General features: G+C 45.9%; 1 protein-coding gene across 1 annotated transcript in view; it reads left to right on the top strand.

Annotated features, from left to right (window-relative positions):
* Nucleotides 1-14,985: 14,985 nt before the first annotated feature.
* Nucleotides 14,986-19,734, top strand: part of Casr (calcium sensing receptor) — a 76,256-nt gene continuing 71,507 nt past the window's right edge. Inside the window, exons 1-2 of the mRNA XM_076548816.1 lie at nucleotides 14,986-15,115; nucleotides 15,200-15,319. The gene's annotated coding sequence lies outside the window, so the exon portion shown is untranslated. The remainder of the gene's footprint in view (nucleotides 15,116-15,199; nucleotides 15,320-19,734) is intronic.

Raw genomic sequence — 19,734 nt, 5'->3', positions numbered from 1 at the left:
GTTTTTTCCCTAGTTAACTTTCTTTTACTCACTAACCTGTAAGAATTACTCTTACTTATATATGCCCGAAATCATTTGCCTGTTATATGTGCTGTAATTGCTTTCTTTCACATTGTTGCCTTTTAGCTCTGTTTATGGCACTGTATAACATTCTCGGGTTTTAATTATTTTCAGTGTTGTCAAATTTATTAATGTTTCTCTTACTTAGTGTGGGGGTTTGAGTGAGAACGCCTCCCATAGGCTCGTTTGTTTGAAATCTTGGTCCCCAGTTAGTAGAATTCTTTGGGAAGGTGTCTCAGTGAGGGTTTCTTTTGTTGTAAAACAATACCATGACCACGGCAGCTCATATAAAAGAAATCATTTAACTGGGGTGGCTCCCTTACGGTTTCGGAGGTTTAGTCTGTTATCAACATCATGTGACATGGGGATGTGCAGGCAGACGTGGTGCTGGAGAAGGAGCTGAGAGTCCTACATCTTGCAGGCAACAGGAAATGCTCTGTCTCACTGGGAGTAGCTTGAGCATAGGAGACCTCGAAGCCCAATCCCACAGTGATACACTTCCTCCAACGAGGCCACACCTCCTAACAGTGCCACTCCTTTTGGGGGCCATTTTCTTTCAAACCACTACAGAAGGATTGAGAGGCATGGTCTTATAGGAGGAGGTGTGTCACTGAGTGTGGGTTTTGAGATATCAAAGACTCATGATGCTCTCTCTCTCTCTCTCTCTCTCTCTCTCTCTCTCTCTCTCTCTCTTTCTCTCTCTTTCTCTCTCTCTGCCGCATGGTTGTGTCTCAGGATGTGGACTCTCAGCCACTGCTCCAGTGCCATGCCTACTGGCCTGCCACCATGCTCCCCTCCATGATGGTCATTGACTCTAACCCTCTGAAATTGTAAGCCCAAGTAAACAAAGTCGTCTAAGTTGCTTTGGTCATTGTATCTTATGACTGGAATAGAAAAGTAACCAAGATACTTTATTTCGGTATGTTATTGGAAAGGCTTTCTTTAAAAAAAATAGGAATGCACTACACCAAATTCAGAAGGCACCCATGGGTGCTTTGCCTGTAACTCATTACTGAGTCTCTCTCCCCTCCATATCCCTATCCATCCCACATCAGGATCTGCATTGCTTGTGAGATGCAAACCTTGGTTCCTTACAGGAAGAAATGGCCGCCATTTGTTCACTTATTCAATTAACACTTACTACGTACTTCCCTGTGTGAGACACAGTACTGTGCCTGTGGAGATGCAGCAGTGAGTGAAGAAGACCAGGCTCTGTCTTCCTGGACTCATGGAGTCAATTGGGATGAGCCTACATCACCCATGCATGATGGAAATGTGGATATTTGGCGATTCTGACACATTGCAATAAGCATGAGAGGAAGGACAAAGAGCATCACAGAGAATGATGTACACCTACCTCTGCGACAACTCTCTTCACTCTATACTCTACTGCCTGACCCCTCTTGCTCTTAAATGGTACTCACCAACACACTGTGTGTCTGGTTCCGCTCCCTTCAGAGCCAGCTTCCCTTACAGGGTCAGCTCCAGGCTTGACTGCATCCCTCTCTCCCCAGGTGGCTTGCTGACTAAGCATGGCATGAGTCACTCTCACAGTAAGAAACCAAGTTCTGAGAAACTGAGACAAGGACCAGGTGACAGAAATGTCAAACTCCTGGCGTCAGGGATTTGGAACATGTAGGGGTGGAAAAAAAGCACTCTGGAGTTCTCAGATAAACCTGATCCAGATAACATAACAGGTGCTAGATGAACAAACAGATAATGAAGTAAATAAAAGGACATTTTGAGTGCACTAGGAACAGCGACAAGTAAATGCCTTCAAAAATACCTTATAGTCATAATAGTGGCATTGTTACAAAACCAAACCTAAATATCTGAATTCTGAACCAAACAGGACATGGATTCTATTAATCCACACTTTCCCTTCTAATTTATGAAAGGCAAGTCCCCAATCTGCCACAAGATTCAGGATCTTAGAAGAAACTCTAGAGGGGTGAGTGAAGGACCCCCCACACCTTCCTCCTGCTGGGCCCAGCATCTGTAGCCAGCTCTCTGCTCCCAGGCTTCATGTTCTGGGAGGTTGCCTCACCTCACTCACGCTGCCTATTTCTCTGCACAGGACACTGGGAATAGCAATGGTCCCTTGAGTCTTTCTGAATGCTTAACACATGGGAAGTATTATTTTACAAACTTTTAGCACCCAGCTTACTGCTTAGCAAACATCTTGATTACTTGATATTGTGTGCTTCCTTATTGGGGGGTTCCTCAAGTAGTGAGGATACAGCTCCCCAGTGAACTGTGCAGCTGGTCTCTGCAAGCTCACAGAGGCTCCCAGATGCCTGAGAGATGATCCACGGCTGCAGTCCTGAGAAGTCCACACAGGAACCTGAGTGCAAAGGAGATCTTCCACTCCGCTGGCCCTGTTCATTGTCCACAGACCACTGATTCTTAAACCATTTCCATATAATAGTAAGACTTGAAAATACACCTCCTCAGCCAGCTTAGCTAAAAGGAAAGCTCAGTCCAGTCTCGGATGTTTCACCACCCAACTGCTTGGCACAGATGAGTGCCGGGCACCAGCTTTCTCTAACAAGACACCAGCACGGTGTCGGCCTCACACCCGAATCCAGAGTTCTGTCCTGCAGCCCAGAGGGCTTGAGTCCACTCTGTTTAACTCTTCTGCTCTGTCACTCTGCTTTCTCTCCCCCAGGTGCAAATGCCGAACTGGAAACTAAGTGATGATGTGTGACCTCTGACCTCTTCCCTGTGTACTCAGCGGTGACTTCAGCTTCCCTGGTGCACACTGCTGGGGAGGCCTGGCACCTGTGGCAGAGAGTTTCTCTCTGAACTACACCAGCCCCCAACAGGCCAGGGCAAGGAATACCAAGGGATTCTTAGAGAAGGTGTAAATCCTGCAAGTTTTTCTACCTGAAGGGATAAAGTTCATTCTCGAAAAAAAAAATAAAATAAAAATTTTGTTGACCTCAATTAACAGCTCATCTATAAAACCCAAGGAGAGATGCTCAAAAGGAAAATAAGGTTGGAATTTGTCTTCTCCAAATTACCTTGGCAGTATTTGGGAAGGGAGTTTGCTATTTCCAACTGCAATTTCCTTAGCCATCATTCAGAAACAACTTTAAAAACCAAGGACCGGGTCAAATGAACACCTGGCAATGAACGTATTGCCACACAGTGAAGGTCAGGCCTGTGACAGCAAGGTGGCTAATCCTAGGTCCGCAGCTGTGAGGCCAGATGGAAAAACATAGGTTATAAAAATAGTCCCGAAAAATGAAAGCTACTTTCTCTCTCCAAGCCCAGAATACATTACCCTGACAAATAAGGAAGCCGTGCTTATTAAGAGGCTTAATAAGATTGTCCCCTCCGATGCCCTGGAGACACCGCTGCTCTCCTCCCCACTAGCGAATGGTGGTGGGCAACTTGGGGTCACTTCCTGCCCTCTCCCGAGTGCCGCCCACAGCCTGTGGACATGGCTGACCAGGGCACAGAGCCACATGACTCGTCTTTCTTCCGAGACTTGGATGTGAGGGCAGCGCCACGGCTCGGAAAGGCTCAGTTCTGGGTCATTCGGCCTCATGCGGTCCTGGGACAGCATGAAGCTGAGACTGGAGAATCTGACTTCCTCTCTTGGGTGGAAAGGGGCGCAACACATAGCCCCATTTAGTCTCAGGATGTTAACTCTGACCTGACAAAGACGACCCAAACTGAGAACTCCTAGACGCAGCGGACAGCAGAAATCTGTCCCTCAAACCGGGCCTGACCACGGACGGCAAAGCTCTTGGCCTCACCTAGGGCGGTGGACACCAGCAGCCTCACGGGCAAGGCGTTTCTTCAGTTTGAAGATGGGGATGATTCTGTTCACTGATGGGGCAAAGACACCGACATTCTTCATAGTTGGCATCAGAATCCCACTGAGGGAAGGTGACAACCGGTTAGAGCCACAGACAGTAGCATACATTCAATTCAGTGCTGTTTGCAGAGTTATTTTTAATGCTCCCCTTTCCTGTGCCCCCCCCACCAAGTACACAGTAAGACTTAGGTATGGTCACGTGATTAGTGATGGTCTGTGGTCTGAGAAATATGTAGAAAGGTGATTTTGTCAATGTATAAATCTATCAATTATGTCATGCTTCCACAAACCTAGACGGTGTAGCCTGCTGCACCCCTAGGCTGTATGGCAAAGTCTGTTGCTCCCAAGCCGCAAACAAACCTGTGTAGATGCTACTGTACTGGGCACAGGCAATTGTAATGCAATAATAACTATTTATGCATCTAAACATAGGAAAGGTACAGTGAAAACAGTGAGCAACAGGGATTTGTCAGCTCTGTTATAATCTTAGGGGTTCCCAGGCACATATGTGGTATGCTCTTGTCTAAAATGTTGCTATGCTGCACATCACTTGGGCATAGCCACCTTGTGTTCCTGAAGTCTCTCGGAGCAAAGGAAGAGGGTGGTTCCTGTAAAGAGAGGGAGAGAAGAAGGCAGAGGCAGCTACAGATGCTGAGAGAAATAGCAGAAGCCAGGGATGAGCAGGGAGGGAGTCAGCAGTCCAGGCAGACGGAGAGGAGCTGACCAGTGGGCAGGGCGGCCCCCAAGTCCACTTACCAGGAGACAGAGAATGAGGAAGTAAGCACGTGGGTCGGCAGCCTTGGTGCCTTTTTATGATGGGGCTTTCAAGTGGTGGCCATTTGAGTTGGAGTATTTTCTCACTGCATCTGTGACAATAAATTGTGGATCATCTACACAATGATTTTTCTTTCCAAAATATTATCTTCCTAAGAATGGCATTCCTCAGTGGTATGGTGCCAGTCTATTGGATAGATTTTCCATGGTTTGGTAGACATTCACATTCTCTTTGAGAAATGTATGAGTTTTGCTAATAAAGACAATGACCTGAGAACATTTCTAGGTAGGAAACTTTTCATCATTATTAGGGTAATTTTATCTCAATAATTTGGCAGGAAAATTTACTATATCAAAAGGAATGAAAGTTTTGAATCTTTGATAAATATTGATAAAGGAGTTTCCTCTTCTATCGGCAGGAATAGGAACCCACATTTCTCTGTTCAAGGAAAGTTCTCTATGAAATACCGTTTATCTTCTGCAAAAGAGGTTCTTACGGTTTAAATATTTTAGACATTACAAAGTCAAAAAATATGCAAGTTTGGACTTGGGGAAGGTAGTGTCAGATTTCCTTCTGTGGTGGTTGATCTCCACTCTCAACCTGATGAGATCAAGAATCACCTGGGAATGAGCCTCAGGGCATGCCTGTGGGCGATGGTCTCGGCAAAGGGCCCAGAGAATCCAAGACATGCCAAGGAAGAAGACAATTAGATAATGTAGCTCACTACATTTCAAGAGTCATTATAAGGCCACAAAAAAATAAGTGTGATGTTTTTGTTTAAAAAAAAAAACAGACATTAGATCAATGAAAAACAATAGAAAACAGCCCCCTGTGGATATGGGTGTCTCATAACAGAAGTGACACAAAACAGTAAGAAAAACAGCATTTTCAGTGACTGATATTGAGCCCACTGGAGAGTCACTTGAGAGAAAAATGAAAGTTGCCCCTACAAAAATCATTTCCAGGCGTATCACAGACCTTAAAGGCAAAACAACAGGTTCCTAGGAGATGATAGAAGAGAAAATATTCCTGACTTAGGTAGGCAGAGATCTCTTAATCAGAACCAAAACGGAGTGAGCATCAGGGACAGATGGATAAATTGAGCCACAGTAAAAATAGTAGATGCCCGTGAGAGGGCATCAGAGAGTGCTCAGGCCTGAGAGAGGTGGGACCTAGCACTCGGGGACCAAGGCATGAAGATTACCTCTAAGTCCAAAGCTAACCTACTGAGTGGGGACCTTGTGATCTAAGAGAGTTAGTTGGTAACATTGCCTCTCAGGGAAGATGAGCCTCCTGGCAAAGTTTTTAGTGGAAAATTTTAGCATCTGATGATGAGATTTAGCTACAGACTGAGTGATCTGGGAAATAAACAAAGAGCCATTATCACTTTAAAAAGGTCTTGGGAGGTCAAATCAAGGGATAATATTAATGGCCAAAATTGGGGTGTTGCAAGGTTAACAGTCGGGAAATTAAAAAGCCCATTACAGAGAAATTTACTGATTAAGGACTGAGTGCTTTCTGAGGCCTCCCTCAGGTTGGAAAAAAATATTGACCATAGTTAGGGAAAGTCCTTTAACCTGATTGTAGCCAGAGCAGCTGTGACCGTCCTACCTGTCAAGTCAGTTAATGGATACATATGAGGACTGAGTCACTTTCGTCCTTTTAAAAACACAGTCTAGCCATTTCGCTTGTTCTCTGGTATTCCCAATTGCTTTACTCTTGGCTGTACTTTCCTGCTGGGTGTTGGTGACCATGTAAGTGGCCAAAATCTAACCTTTATTTTTACTGTTAAGGTCACTTGAGACACCTTGGGATAACTTAGGAGGCTTAAGCCTCCTGCAGTGCCTTTGGATTTTCCTTTACCAAGTGTACATCTGTGGGGATGGGTCAGGACTTGCTGGAGTGTGGCTTCCTTAGGAAGAGCTGAGGACATTTTCCTCTGGGAGGAGCCTCCTCTCTGCAGAATGCACATGGGCTAGAGGGCGGCTTCTTGGGTTGCTGTGACCTCTCTACTCAAGAGAACTGGTGATGACCTGGAGCTTAGGAGTCTTTTAAAAGTGTCCCATTGTCCCCTGGGACCTGGAAAAGCTGAGATAAAGGCTAAAATATTGGCTGTCTCTTAGTTCCTTAGACCAGTGGTTCTCAACCTTCCTAATGCTGTGACCCTTTAATACGGTTCCTCGTCTTGTGGCGATCCCAGCCATAAAATTATTTTTGTTGCTACTTCATAACTGTAATTTTGCTACTGTTGCTGTAATGTAAACTAATATGTGACCCCTGTGAAAGGGCCGCCTGACCCCCAGGTTGAGAACCGCTGCCTTACACTCCCTGACATTAGCCTCCAAGTGGCTACAGAACACTCAGGCCAATTATACCAGTCTTAAGGAAGGAAGAGTGATTCAAAATTTACCTCTTGTATAACACTGAGATAAAGCTGGACCAAAACAGACTTTTAAAGAAATCTTGATTCTGTTAAGACTCAGTTTCTCAAGTAGTTAAGAGCTTGACAAACTCCATAGAAAATATAAATTATTCTCTTGATCAACTATGAAATCCTGTTCTCTTGGCCAGCTTTCTGTAAATGTGATTAAAATGAGATCAATGTTTTAAGAAAACCTTATTGTTTTACATAGAAAATCAGGCTCCAATTCTACATCAGTGTCTTACATTTGGTCTCAGGGATGTTTTAATCATCAAATTAGTCATATCCACGCCATCTTTCTTTTTAACTTTTGCAAACCCTCTTAAGACGGATTTACTAACATGGTTTCACTCTTATTTCTCTCTATTTCCATCTGAAACAGCCTTTTATGTTTAGAACAAAACTACCATATAAAATCCTTTCTCATCCAAGTGTTTTCCTTTGTACCTGAAACATGTCTATAACCGTCTATATATCTTCACACACTTTTGTTTAAATTAATGTGGTGGTGGTGGTGGTGGTGGTGGTGGTGGTGGTGGTGGTGGTGGTGGTGGTGATGGTGGAGGTGAGGTGGTGGTGGTGGTGGTGGTGAAGGAGGAGGAGGAGGAGGTAGTGGTGGTAGTAATGATGGTCGTGGTGAGGATGACAGTGGTGTGTGTGTGTGTGTGTGTGTGTGTGTATTGCACTGGGGATAAAGCCCAGAGCCTTTCACATGCTAGATAAGCATTTTACCACTGAGTTTCATCTCCTCAGTTTTTGAAGCCAGGACTTCATTATGTAGCCCAGGATGACCCTGTATTAGTTGTTTTTCTATTGCTGTCAGAAGACACATGGTCAAGACAACTTATAAAAGTTTGTTTGGGGCTTACAGTTTTAGAGGATTAGAGTCCATGACCATCATGGCAGAGAACATGGCATCAGGCAGTCGGGCATGGTGCTGGAGCAGTAGCTGAGAGCTCACATCTTGATCCACAAGCAAGAGGCAGAGAAAGGGTGAGTAGGAATTGCTGGAGCCTTTTGAAACCTCAGAGTATGCCCATAGTGACATACTTACTCCAGCAAAACCACACCTCCTAATCCTTCCCAAACAGTTCCACCAATGTGAGGTGAGGTAGATCATTGAATCTACTCTGAGACAAAAGATAAAGAAATAATAGCAAAAATAGGTAGATCATTGAATCTACACTAAAAAGAAAGGGGGAAGATATAAAAATGACAAAACGTAGATTACTGACTCTATTATGAAAAGAAAAAATAATTTTAAAAAGGAACTACTTGTTTCACATAGGAGAAGTAACGAAATTTTTTTTTGTCTGAGTTTATTAAATGTTCCTGGACTGGACATTGTTATATATTAATGGAGTTATCCATCTGAATCTTTCAAATGTTAATGGACTAGACATTGTTAATGTAACTCTTGACTGTATATATTGTATATACTTATTGGATAGTTTTTCTTGTATTAGTTATAAGCTTTTTTTAATTTTAGACAAAAAAGGGGAAATGTGATGGTATTGTGTTCCCCAAAATATTGTGCACCCTAATAAACTTATCTGGGGTCAGAGAATGGAACAGCCACTAGATACAGAGTCTAGAAAATGGTGGCACTCACACCTTTAATCCTAGCCTTCTGGAGGCATGGATCTCTGTGAATTCAAGGCCACACTGGAAATAGCCAGGCATGGTGACTCTCGCCTTTAATCCCAGAAAGTGAGCCTTTAATCCCGGAGAGTGATGGCAGATAGCAGAAAGGTATATAAGGAGTGAAGACCAGGAACTAGAAGCATTTGGCTGGTTAAGCTTTCATGCTTACAAGCAGCAGTTCAGCTGAGATTCATTCCGGTGAGGACTCAGAGGCATCCAGTCTGAGGAATCAGGATCAGCTGAGGAACTGGCAAGGTGAGGTCGCTGTGGCTTGTTCTGCTTCTCTGATCTTCCAGCATTCACCCGAATAACTGGCCTCAGGTTTGATTTTATTAATAAGACCATTCAAAATTCTTGCTACAGTGAGGGCAAATATTCAAATATATGAGCCTGTAGGGATCATTGTCCTTCAAGCCACCACAGATCCCTAACTCTTAATCCTCCCTTCTCTGAATGTTGAATGCTGGGATTACAAGTGGGCTCTTCCACTGGCCGCTCTCAGCCCGACTTCAGTCTTTCCAGACCATCAGTATGTCTTTTTTGAAAGAAAGACAGAGAAAGGAAGAAAGGAGGAGAAAGAGAGGGAGAGAGAAGAGAGGAAATAGGAAGGAAAGAGAAATAGAATAATGAAATAGTGGATATACTGGTTGAGAGAAAGGCAACATCCTTGGTGAACAGAAATCCCAAAGTGATGCTTCTCTTAAAAGGTAACTCTTGAAGAGAGTGGAATTGCAAGGGGGAAGAGTCCACACCAAGACAAAGAAAGGCGACACCTCTGAGGGAAGAAGAGACACAGGCAGAGGACAGAGGGGATGGATGTGAGGGTGGGGTCAAAGGGAGCCGTAAGAAGAGGCAGGAGTGCTAGCCGGAGCTTTGTGATGTGGACCTTACAGGAGGCCGTTCTCAACATGGCAGAATTTCAAACAGAGAAACGACCTAATACACGTTAAACAGCTCTTTAGGAAGAGTTAGGGAGCTGTCTACCATGAAGACCATGTTGCCTAGAATGGAATTGCTGGTGGGACAGTTGAGGAAGAAGTTGATTCTGGATGTTTTGAAAATATAGCCAACAGGACCTGCAGAGAGCATGTGAGAGGAATGGGGAAGTAACAGGGATTCCTTACGAAAGTTCATGTGTGTGAGGTGTGCACACATATGCGAGCATGCTCGCGTGTGAGTGCAGGTGTGAGCACGCCAGTGTATGTGGAAGTCAGAGACAACTCTGGGTGCCAGTCCTCACCTTCCACCTGGGGTGAGACGGGGTCTCCTGTTTTGCCACTTCACACACCAGATTAGCGGGGCTATGAGCTTCTAGGCATTCTCCTGCCTCCACAACCTACCTCACAGTGGGAACACTAAGGTTCCAGGCGTGTGCTACTGTGTTCAGCTTTACATGAGTTCTAGAGACCCAAACTCCAGTCCTTATGCTTGTAGGCCACACACTTCTTCCATTGGGGCATTCATCTCTGCAGCCTGTCTCTGGAAAGACGTTCGTTTCCAACCTGCAGAGTTTCCTGAGAGCTGGCCACACTTCCCTTGGATGCAGCTAATTCCTGCCAGTGGAAGGATGCCGCAAGCCCTTCCATGGGGCTATGGAAATGTTCTGGTTCTTCGCCTGCCAAATAGGCTCCTATGGGGCCAGTTTTTTGGCAGTCAGGAGCTGTGTTTAGTTAGTGAAAACAAAGTCAATTTCTCTTCTGCTCTCGTACAATAATCCACAAAGAAAATTTCTCTGACCCCAAAAGGTGTGAGCTTCTCTCTCCTCAGTAAGCAAGCAGTTCCTCAGCAGATTCCAGCTGGGTGCCCTCTCCTCGGCTCAGTTCTGAATCTGTTCTAGTTTGCCTCCTACTGGGACACAACACTGACCAAAGGCAACTTGAGAAGAGAAGAGTTTACCTGGCTTGCAGGTTACTGTCTATCACTGAGGGAAACTGAGGCAGGAACTGAAGCAAGGCCATGGAGGAATGCTGCTTACTGGCTTTCCCCTTTCTTATACAGGCCAGGCTATAACCTGCCTTGAGATGACACCACCCACAGTGGGCTGGAGCAATTCAGTCAATGTCCCCACAGACATGCCTACAGGCCAATCCGATGGAGGCAGTTCCTCACTTAGGAGTCTCTCTTCCCAGGTACATCTTGGTTTGTGTTAGGCTGGCAAAAACTAACCAGGGCAGATTCTAGCTACAAAGAGGTAGCATCAGACCCCGCCAGTAGAGGACCAAGTCCCCAAGGCTAACCTCACATAGATGTCATTTCTAAACCCTAGGCAGCTTCCCCTTGACTGCTAAGTACTGCTGTGAATCGGGGTTCTCATAAAACACTCCTTTCGTTCCATTGATTTGCCCGAGCAGCTCACAGAACTCAAGGAAAGAATTGTGTTTACCGGTGTGTAACAAAGGCTATTACAAAGATTTCAGACAAAAAGATGCGTGGGTGAGCTGTGGGAGAGGCAAAAGTGAGCTGCCGGAGAAGGACCGCTTCGCTCCCTTGTCCTTTCTAGGTACACAGCCTCTTCCAGAAGCCTTAATCCACAAACTCTAACCTTTCAGTTTCCTGTGGAGACCTCATAACATAGCAGGATTGCTAACAGACTGGGTGGGGACCAACAAGGCCTGTCCAGATTCTTAAGAGCTACCTTCAGATGAAAGAAATTAGAAAGTTTCCTTGTAGTCAGCTAAAGCTAGGAAAATATTAGAATTTTTATGACCTGCCTTGAGGAGGAAGTTACAAGCCTGGAATTGTGGTTGCAAAGCAAATTGTATCATCAATAAGAGCCCAGTCGTGATGTTCAGACTCTCCTAAGCACAGAGTATACAGAGCCATGAGGCAGTTACAGTGAACCTCACAAGTTTTCAAACCAGACAGCTGCACAGTAAACATCCTCTGCCTATTGAAAGTGCTGAGAATCCTATGTACCTTTTTCATCCTATAAATCGCACATGGTTAGAGGAACAGCCTTAGAAATGACAGAGGCCTCCTAAAGTATAGCGGGACGACCAGAGATGAGGATGTGTAAAAGGGAGATGCCAGTCCTGGGGTCCCTGCCGGGATGGCTGTGAATAGGGATGCACCAGAACAAGGTGTATTTGGGGGGCTAAATGATTGGGATACAAACACTCCAAGATTTCTGAATCCTGCCGAATGTTTCTTTCCAAACAGCTGCCTTGGAAAGCAGCTGCTGGCTCTGTTTGCTACGCAATGGTTACACTGTGCGACTGTTGCCACAGCCACTCAGGTTGTCGGGAATTTTCCTTCCGGCTTTGTCCTCAAAGGGCGCTAACACAAGTGACTCTCAAGTCTGTCTTTCTAGAGTCAGGTCCTTGAATAGCTCTGCTGCCAAGCCTTGGATTCTCTTAGCTGGCAGGAACTTAAAACCTCTACCTATCCTGTGAATTCTCACCCTGTAGCAAGCATTATTCTGCAGCATTGGAAATCTCTGCTTTAACTCTTGTGGTACACACACACACACACACACACACACACACACACACACACACACACACACCAGCAGCAGCAGCAGCAGCAGCATCTTCTTGGCAATTCCTTTCATTGTGGGCTGAAGGCTCATCAACATAGCTTCCATATGCTGTGCTTCGTGAAATATGGGGCAGTGTTTTCCAAGTTTTAAATACCAGTGGTCTTAGCTCCCATTTCTGTAGGTCATTTCAATGACCCCCGTCTCCTACTTAAGTGAATTTAGCTCAAAACTAAAACTAACCACATACAGAATAATAGGAGATGGAAGAAAAAGTGATGGTATTAAATTCTCCTTAAGAGCCGTTGCCTAGCAAAGGCTGGGAGGGAGAGGCAAGCTCTGTTGTTAAAACAAGAGATTAGCAAAGGTTAGAGATGTGTGAAGATAAATAGCAGGAAAATCATCCCTCTTCCCTGACCTAGTCCACAGGAGCAAGAGAGTTAGAAAGGGCACAGCATCTTCACCCGGTAAGACACTGTCCTCAGTGTCACTGGCCACCCACCGCTCAAAACCGAGCCTCGCAGAAGACGCACAGTCGAGCATGCTGTCCAGGTGGCCAAGCTCTGCACTGATCAAACACAAGCCTCCGGTCTACAGCTGCCTAGCTGTCCCAACCTCCATACTGTCACCTCCAGATGCTTCCAGTCTCACCTGTAAAATGGGACTAGCAATTGCGCCTGAGGACGGCACTCGAAGGCCGAACCCAAAACAGAACATCACTGAAGAGTGTTAGTCAGCCTAAGATTGCGGAGTCGTTCAGCTGTTGGGTTGAATTACTCTGGTCTTGTTCAAGCTTCCATATTGTAGAGATTCCATGGGTGCGTTTTCCCTTTCATGTCTAGAAAACACTATCTCATATGAAGCATCATGGGCCTCTGACTCTTATAATCTTTCTTCCCCATCTTCCATGATTTTCCATGAGCCTTGGGTGTAGGGGTTGTGTTGCAGGTGTATCAGTTGGGGGTAGGGTACCCCACTGTCCCTTATTCTCTGCATCTTGTAATAAATAGTCTCTATCTGTTGCAAAATGAAGCTTCTCTCTTTTTTTTTTCAAGAACTACACTGTGGATCCAAGGACAAGTATTTAGAATATAGATAGAAATCGTATTGGTTTACAAACACGGCAGTCACGGGTTTTTCTCTGGACCACTCCAGCCATGAGTAGTTTGTGAGGTTTACAGTACCAGGCATGAATTCCTCCCTATTGAGAGGGCCTTGAGTTCATGTAGACAGTTGATGGTTATTCCCACAGTAGAAGTGCCACGGTTTCACCGTTGTGGATAGCTTGCTGGAACACTCATTTTGGTCCATAGGCTCTACAGCTTGATAGAAATATCACTTATTTCCCTCCCTTGGCAGTGTGCATGGTATCCTCTAAGACCATGAGAGCCAGTCCCCAGGGAAGAGACTTCCAAGTTCTATGTTCACAGCATGTGGTGTCTTTAGTAATAACTGCTAAGATGGTTTAATAATTGCTGCTACTGAGCCAAATCTCCTGTTGCAACCTTATATTTCTGGCTGTTTGGAGTCCAGAGAAGACACTCCCCTGTCTCTCCCTCCTCCAGCAGCCTTCACCGGCAAAAGCTCCCCATCTATGCTGATTTTTGACTAGCCTGGTCTTGTGGAGGTCGTGTGCAGGCAGCCATAGCCACTGTGGATTCATGAACGGAATAGCCCTTGCATCCAGAAGACGTTTATTGCAGCAGTTCCCCCAAGAGCAACCTTTTGCAGTCTTTCCACCCCATCTTCTGCAATGCCGCCTGTGTGCCATGTACAGAGAGGGACGTTTATTCTTATTAGGTGTATGCTCCACCACCTTGGGGTTTGAATATTTGCTCGACCTCTTTTCCTACCCTACACATAAAGGGTGGGAAGCCAAGTGGGCAGACCCAGGCCACCTTGAAGATGCATTTAACACGATGGACTTGAGTCTGTGTTCCTGGGAAGAGCAGGAACGGAAACTTTATGTTGAGTGTGTGGAGGCATTTTTTTAAACTCATTGAATAATCCAAGCATCCCTTGAGATTGGTGTTAATCTGCATGTTGACAGGGTAGAATTCTATATTTGGATGTGAAGTCATTAAGCAGAGGAACAATTTTCTACTTAGGTTGTGTGACCTGATGTTATTTTGTAAACACATTATCGAGTTATTTTCTATTGCTACCCTTTTCCTTATGAATAAACACTGGCTGCATGGTCTAAGCAGACTTAAAAGCACCAAAGTTTCCATGTCTGTGTTACAATGGTTGTGGAGTATCCCATTAAGCCACACTGTCTTAATTTATTTAACCAAGTTCCTATGGGTAGGTTTGGTAGTGTTTGCTTATTGTGTTTTTATCTTGATGTGTGTGTGTGTGTGTGTGTGTGTGTGTGTGTGTGTGTGTGTGTGTGTGTAGGCAAGCACTTTACCCACAGAACCATAACTACAATGTTGTTGTTTAAATATTATTATTTTATATTAAAAATGAACCTGTTGTGTACATTTGCATCTAAACATTTTGTTCTGGAAATTACTACAAATTACTGCAAACAAACTTTTTTGTTCTCTTTATTTATTGGTTTAGTCAGTTGTTTGATGTGTGTGTGTGTGTGTGTGTGTGTGTGTGTATTAGCTATCAAATTGCCTACCCAAAGGAGTAAGTAGGTTTTAGGGCTGAGAAGCAAAAGCTGGTTTTCTATCAAATAAATTGATTTTCCACTTCATCCGAGTGTCATGATGAGTGGCAGGCCCTGTGCCAGAGCCTGAGAACAGCTATGAGCCAGGCTGGGCTCCTGCCTTCAAGGAGCACACCCCGGTGCAGGGGCAAGGCTTACCTGATCCTCTGGGACAGTGGAGGGAGGGAGCTGTTCGCGCGCAGCCCGCTGAGGCAACCCTGGATTCTAGCAGACCGCCTGAGAGTGTTTATTATACTGTGAGTTTCTGGATCTTTGTTAGGAAAAAAGTGCCCCGTCCTCTGGCACAGGACGTCGCCTTGTAATTCCCTTTCCATCTCCAGAGAGGAGCGGGAAGGGGGTCTTCCCGGCGGCAGGAGCAGGATCTGAGGATCGGAGGCCTGGGAGATCCTAGCATCTCATCGCAGACAAGAAAACCTGAGCGCTGGATCCCGGTCCCCCAGGTACCAGACCCGACGGGTGGCTTGGGGGGTTGGGACGTCGCGCCCGCAGCGCCTGGCTCCGGAGAGCACAGCTCAACTCCCGCTGACCAGAGAGATCGAGGGAGCCTGGGCAGCTCCAGACGGGACTAGCGCTCTGACAGTAAGTCTGCTCCGAGGGTCCTGGGGCCCGGGGACCCCAGGAGGTCCGCAGGCGGGGAGCAGACAAGGGGCGGAGCCCCGGGCCGGGTCGCGGTGGCTGTCAGAGGGTCTGCGGGACGCGGTGGCTTGACCTAAGGCGATCGCCTGGAGCTCCAGGTGATATAGCACGCCACTTCAACACATTGAACTTAACATCGCAAACCGTGCTGGTGCGACATCCTGAGCTCAGCATCCAGCAGGTCCTGGGGAGACAGCGGGTCGGCAGGTGTCCCTGTGGAAGGAGCCGGGACAAGGACTCCAGGTAGGACCAGGGGACACCAGGAGTGAGGGCACTAGGAACCCGACTAACAGAGGGGGTTTTAACGAGGTCTTGGAGTGGCAAGCAGTAGCAGCTCAGACCTGGAAGCCCAGAATGCCGGGCTCCGGGATGGCCCGCGAGGATGAATAGGAGATCACACTAAAAAACAGGGATGTGGGGTGTGTCTTGTGGCTCCGTTTCTTTGCTCCCTGTGACAGGGTCAGAAAGAACTTTTCCCAGTGTCAAGAAGAAAGACATCTTTCTGCAGTGTGTGCGTGAGTCTCTCTCTCTCTCTCTCTCTCTCTCTCTCTCTCTCTCTCTCTCTCTCTCTTTCTCTCTCTCTCTCTCTCTCTCTCTCTCTCGTGTGTGTGTGTGTGTGTGTGTGTGTGTGTGTGTGTGTGTGTGTGTGTGAGTGTGACCAACTTCGCTACCAAGGTGCTTGCCTCAGTGGCTCCAAATTAGGGCGTCTGGTTATCAGCCTCCATATTCCTTGGAAATAAGAAATGGGTACATTGGTGAAGTTATTATTTTGACCTTGTAGTTTTTGATTGATAATATGTGCACATAACACCAATGCATGTGGTCTAGAGACTGATTTCCTTCCTCCTTCCTAACACGGGTGCTTCCTCTCTGTACTTGCTCTATTCCATTCTGATTATCTCCCTCCTTCCTGCCTAAGCAACGTACCAGAAAAGCATGGTCAACCCATCTCCCTCATCCCCAGTATTCCTCCTCAGGAACAGACTGCCTGTGTGGCTCTCCAGGTCTTTCACAGCAGTGGTCTGTGAAAGAACCAGCTCAGGGAACCAGCTCAGGGCAAGACTGGTTTACTTGCCTTCCTGAGACTGGAGGGAGGCAGGCTGAGGAAGAGCTCCTGAAAAGTTTCCTGCCCACCTGTTCTTTGCCAGGCTTTCCCGGCACAGTAAGGTGGTGCAGCGCACTGCTGAGGGAAGCTCAGGAAGTCTGACTCCCCAAACTCTCTGTAGTCCAGAGTTGAAAACAGAATCTCACCAAGTAAGTTTTAAGCTGGTCCTGTGGATGAGGCAAGGCTCTGTGATAGTCAGTGGGGGACAGAGAAGACACAAAGGAGGAATGGAGGAGACCAGGAAAACAGTGAGTGAACTGCAGGCCAGCATCTGTGAAGGAAGAGGAATCCTGAGCCAGGCTCTGTCATCCAGGAACAGCCCCCGAGTGGTTTTGCTAAGGGACCACACATGTGGTCTTCATGTTGATAATCTACACCATCAACTCTTTTCCAGGATCAACAACAGATCAAGCCGTTTTTGTAGGTTAAAACAGAGTAGTTGGTCTTCTTTTTCACTGAATTAAGAGGGTCTTTAGAAGCGGTGTAAACTGTTTAAGCTCGATCTCCTCCAGCCATGTCCTTTGTTAGCTTCATTTTTCTTTGTGCTGCCATCTTAATCTGGACCCCACAAAGTTCACGCCATTAGACGTGACCCCTTCTAAGGAAGTAAGGGTGATGTTGTAACGAGGGAATGAAGATGAACGGACTGGGTGCAAGGTCAAGACTGATGAGGGGTTGTGCATGATTTATAAGCAAGAGACATGGATGGATAAAATGTAAAAAGCATCAGAATCCACTTACAGTGTAGAGCCTAGCTATACGCCAATTCCTGGGTAAATAAGACACAACAGTTAATAAGACCTGACAAGGCCCCTGCCTTCCTGGTGCTTACAGATGCTTGGGGAAGACAGCTGTTAGTAACTCGATTATCAAGTATGTGATTGCAAGCTAAAATAAGCCCTCCAAGGGAAAGACACAATGTGCTCTGCGGATGTGGATGCATGGGACTGTGAGACCTGAGAAGGCTTTCTCAAGAACAGCTCCCCCTGCTGAGGTTCTTGGGTGGTCTGGGACTGTGAAGGTGATCTGATTTTTAAGTCAGACTGTTTTTCAGTTAGGAATGGTATTTGTCCACTGGTCACCAAGCAGACTGACTGCGACCAAGCATTTATCACTTGATGTGTGTCCACATGCAGTTGGTGTTCCCGGCACGTGGGGAAAGCGTGTCCTGTCGTCACAGGCTGGGTGTGTTGTCTCTAGTTGGCTGTGGTTTTTCCATTGCTCTGATTCTTGCTTTTAAATTAAGTGTTCAGATTAACTTAATTCCTACTGTTTCATTTTATTGTACACAATAAAATGTGCATTGCGGTTTAAATGTGAATCATCCACTTCCCCGTTGAGAAGGTAAATACGGAGATAATGCTGATGCTGCTTATTTGGTGACAGTTCAGTGTTATCACTGAATAGCACCCCAGGTAAAAATAGCTTCGGCGGGTGGACTGTAAAGACCGCCCCTCTATGCCTATCTATTACTCTCATGGAAAGATGTGTCCTCCTACACACACACACACACACACACACACACACACACACACACACACACAACTTCCCTGGAAACTAATCCCTAACCTTGCACATGCAAAGCATGAACTCTGCCCTGAGCCACATCCCCACTCCTTGCATTTTCAGAAGAGGGGGTATTTAAAAACTTAGTATTTGAGTTACTCTAAATCTTCATAATTGGCTTTTTAGTAAAGGTAAATGTGTGTATGTGTGTGTTACCAATTGCCATGATGCTGCAAATGAATAAAAATCTCACAATGTAATTTCTTGGATACTCTAAAAAGCAGTGTGCTTCATGTTCAAACAAATACTTTCATTCACTGAACATTATCTTCAGTAAACCTTCTATGTGCACAGAACTATGCTAACTAACCATTGTGGCTAAAATGGATTCGAAAGCCACAGTTCCAGCATTTAAAGGAGTCCATCCGTTCTCTTAGGGGCAGAAGTTATACAGGCAGGGAGTATTATGTTTGCTCTGTGGAGGCATCATTAGCAGGTACAGGGGAGGAGTGTGGTCAACTAAACCAACCAAGGAGGAAGCTGGTGAAAGAGGCGCCACTTGAGTTGAATCTTGAAAGATGAAGTACTTCTATCAGTTAAGGAAAGAGAAGAGAGTGTTAGCAGAGTGAGGTTCCTGTGGGAAAACAAAAGCCATTGTTAACAAAAACCCAAGCTGCCTTAAGCTTAGGTTTTTGTGGTGGCACACACCTTTAAGCCCAGCACTCGGGAGGCAGAGGCAGCCGGATCTCTGTGAGTTTGAGACCAGCCTGGTCTAAAGATGAATTCTAGGACAGCCAGGGCCACACAGAGAAACTCTGTCATGGGGAGAAAAAACAATAACAAAGCTTTGCTATAAGGTGCCAGACTCCGGGATTTGTTACGTGGTTCAAACAAACAAGGTACAAAGAATAAAGAGGTGCTGACCAACGGGACTCAGATGACTCCATTTGAAGTTACCAAAACCCCTCTGATTATGATAACCATATCCTGAACGCTAGGGGCAGTGGTATTGAAATATAAATAGGCAAATGCTTCTTCCATGTAGACTGAGGCACAGTACTCAGTGACTCTTTGCAAGTGGGAAACGAGGAAGAGAGAGAGTAGAGTGTGGATGCCTCTCATCCAAGTGATCTTGCCGTAAACAAAGGGAATGTAGGCATTCCCCAGGATCGGGAAACAGAAACCTGGGCAGTGCGTATGTGCGGTTGACTGATTCTAATGTATAAGATAGAATCAGGGGGTGGGGGATGGGAGAGATGGTTCAGTAGTTAAGAGCACTCACTCTTGCAGAGGACCAGGGTTCTGTTCCCAGCCCCAACTTGGAAGCTTCCAACTGCCTATAACTCCACTTCCAGGGCATCCAAGGCTCTCTTCTGGCCCCTGAGGCATCAGGCATGCCCATGATACACATACACACGCAGGCATTCACACATGCATATAAAATAAAAATACATCTTAAATAAAATAAGATCAAGAAGGTCTACTGATTCCTAACAAATGTAATCTCCTCCCCTGCCCCAACCTCTGGCTTCGGTTCAGGTGAGTGAACATGAAGTTTCACCTACTGCTCACCACGGCCGTGAAGCACATATAACCCTCTGTCATGCC

This window comes from Peromyscus maniculatus, chromosome 12 (genome assembly GCF_049852395.1).
Source record: "Peromyscus maniculatus bairdii isolate BWxNUB_F1_BW_parent chromosome 12, HU_Pman_BW_mat_3.1, whole genome shotgun sequence".
In the NCBI taxonomy this organism is placed as follows: domain Eukaryota; kingdom Metazoa; phylum Chordata; class Mammalia; order Rodentia; family Cricetidae; genus Peromyscus; species Peromyscus maniculatus.
This window is presented reverse-complemented; position numbering and strand designations above follow the sequence as displayed.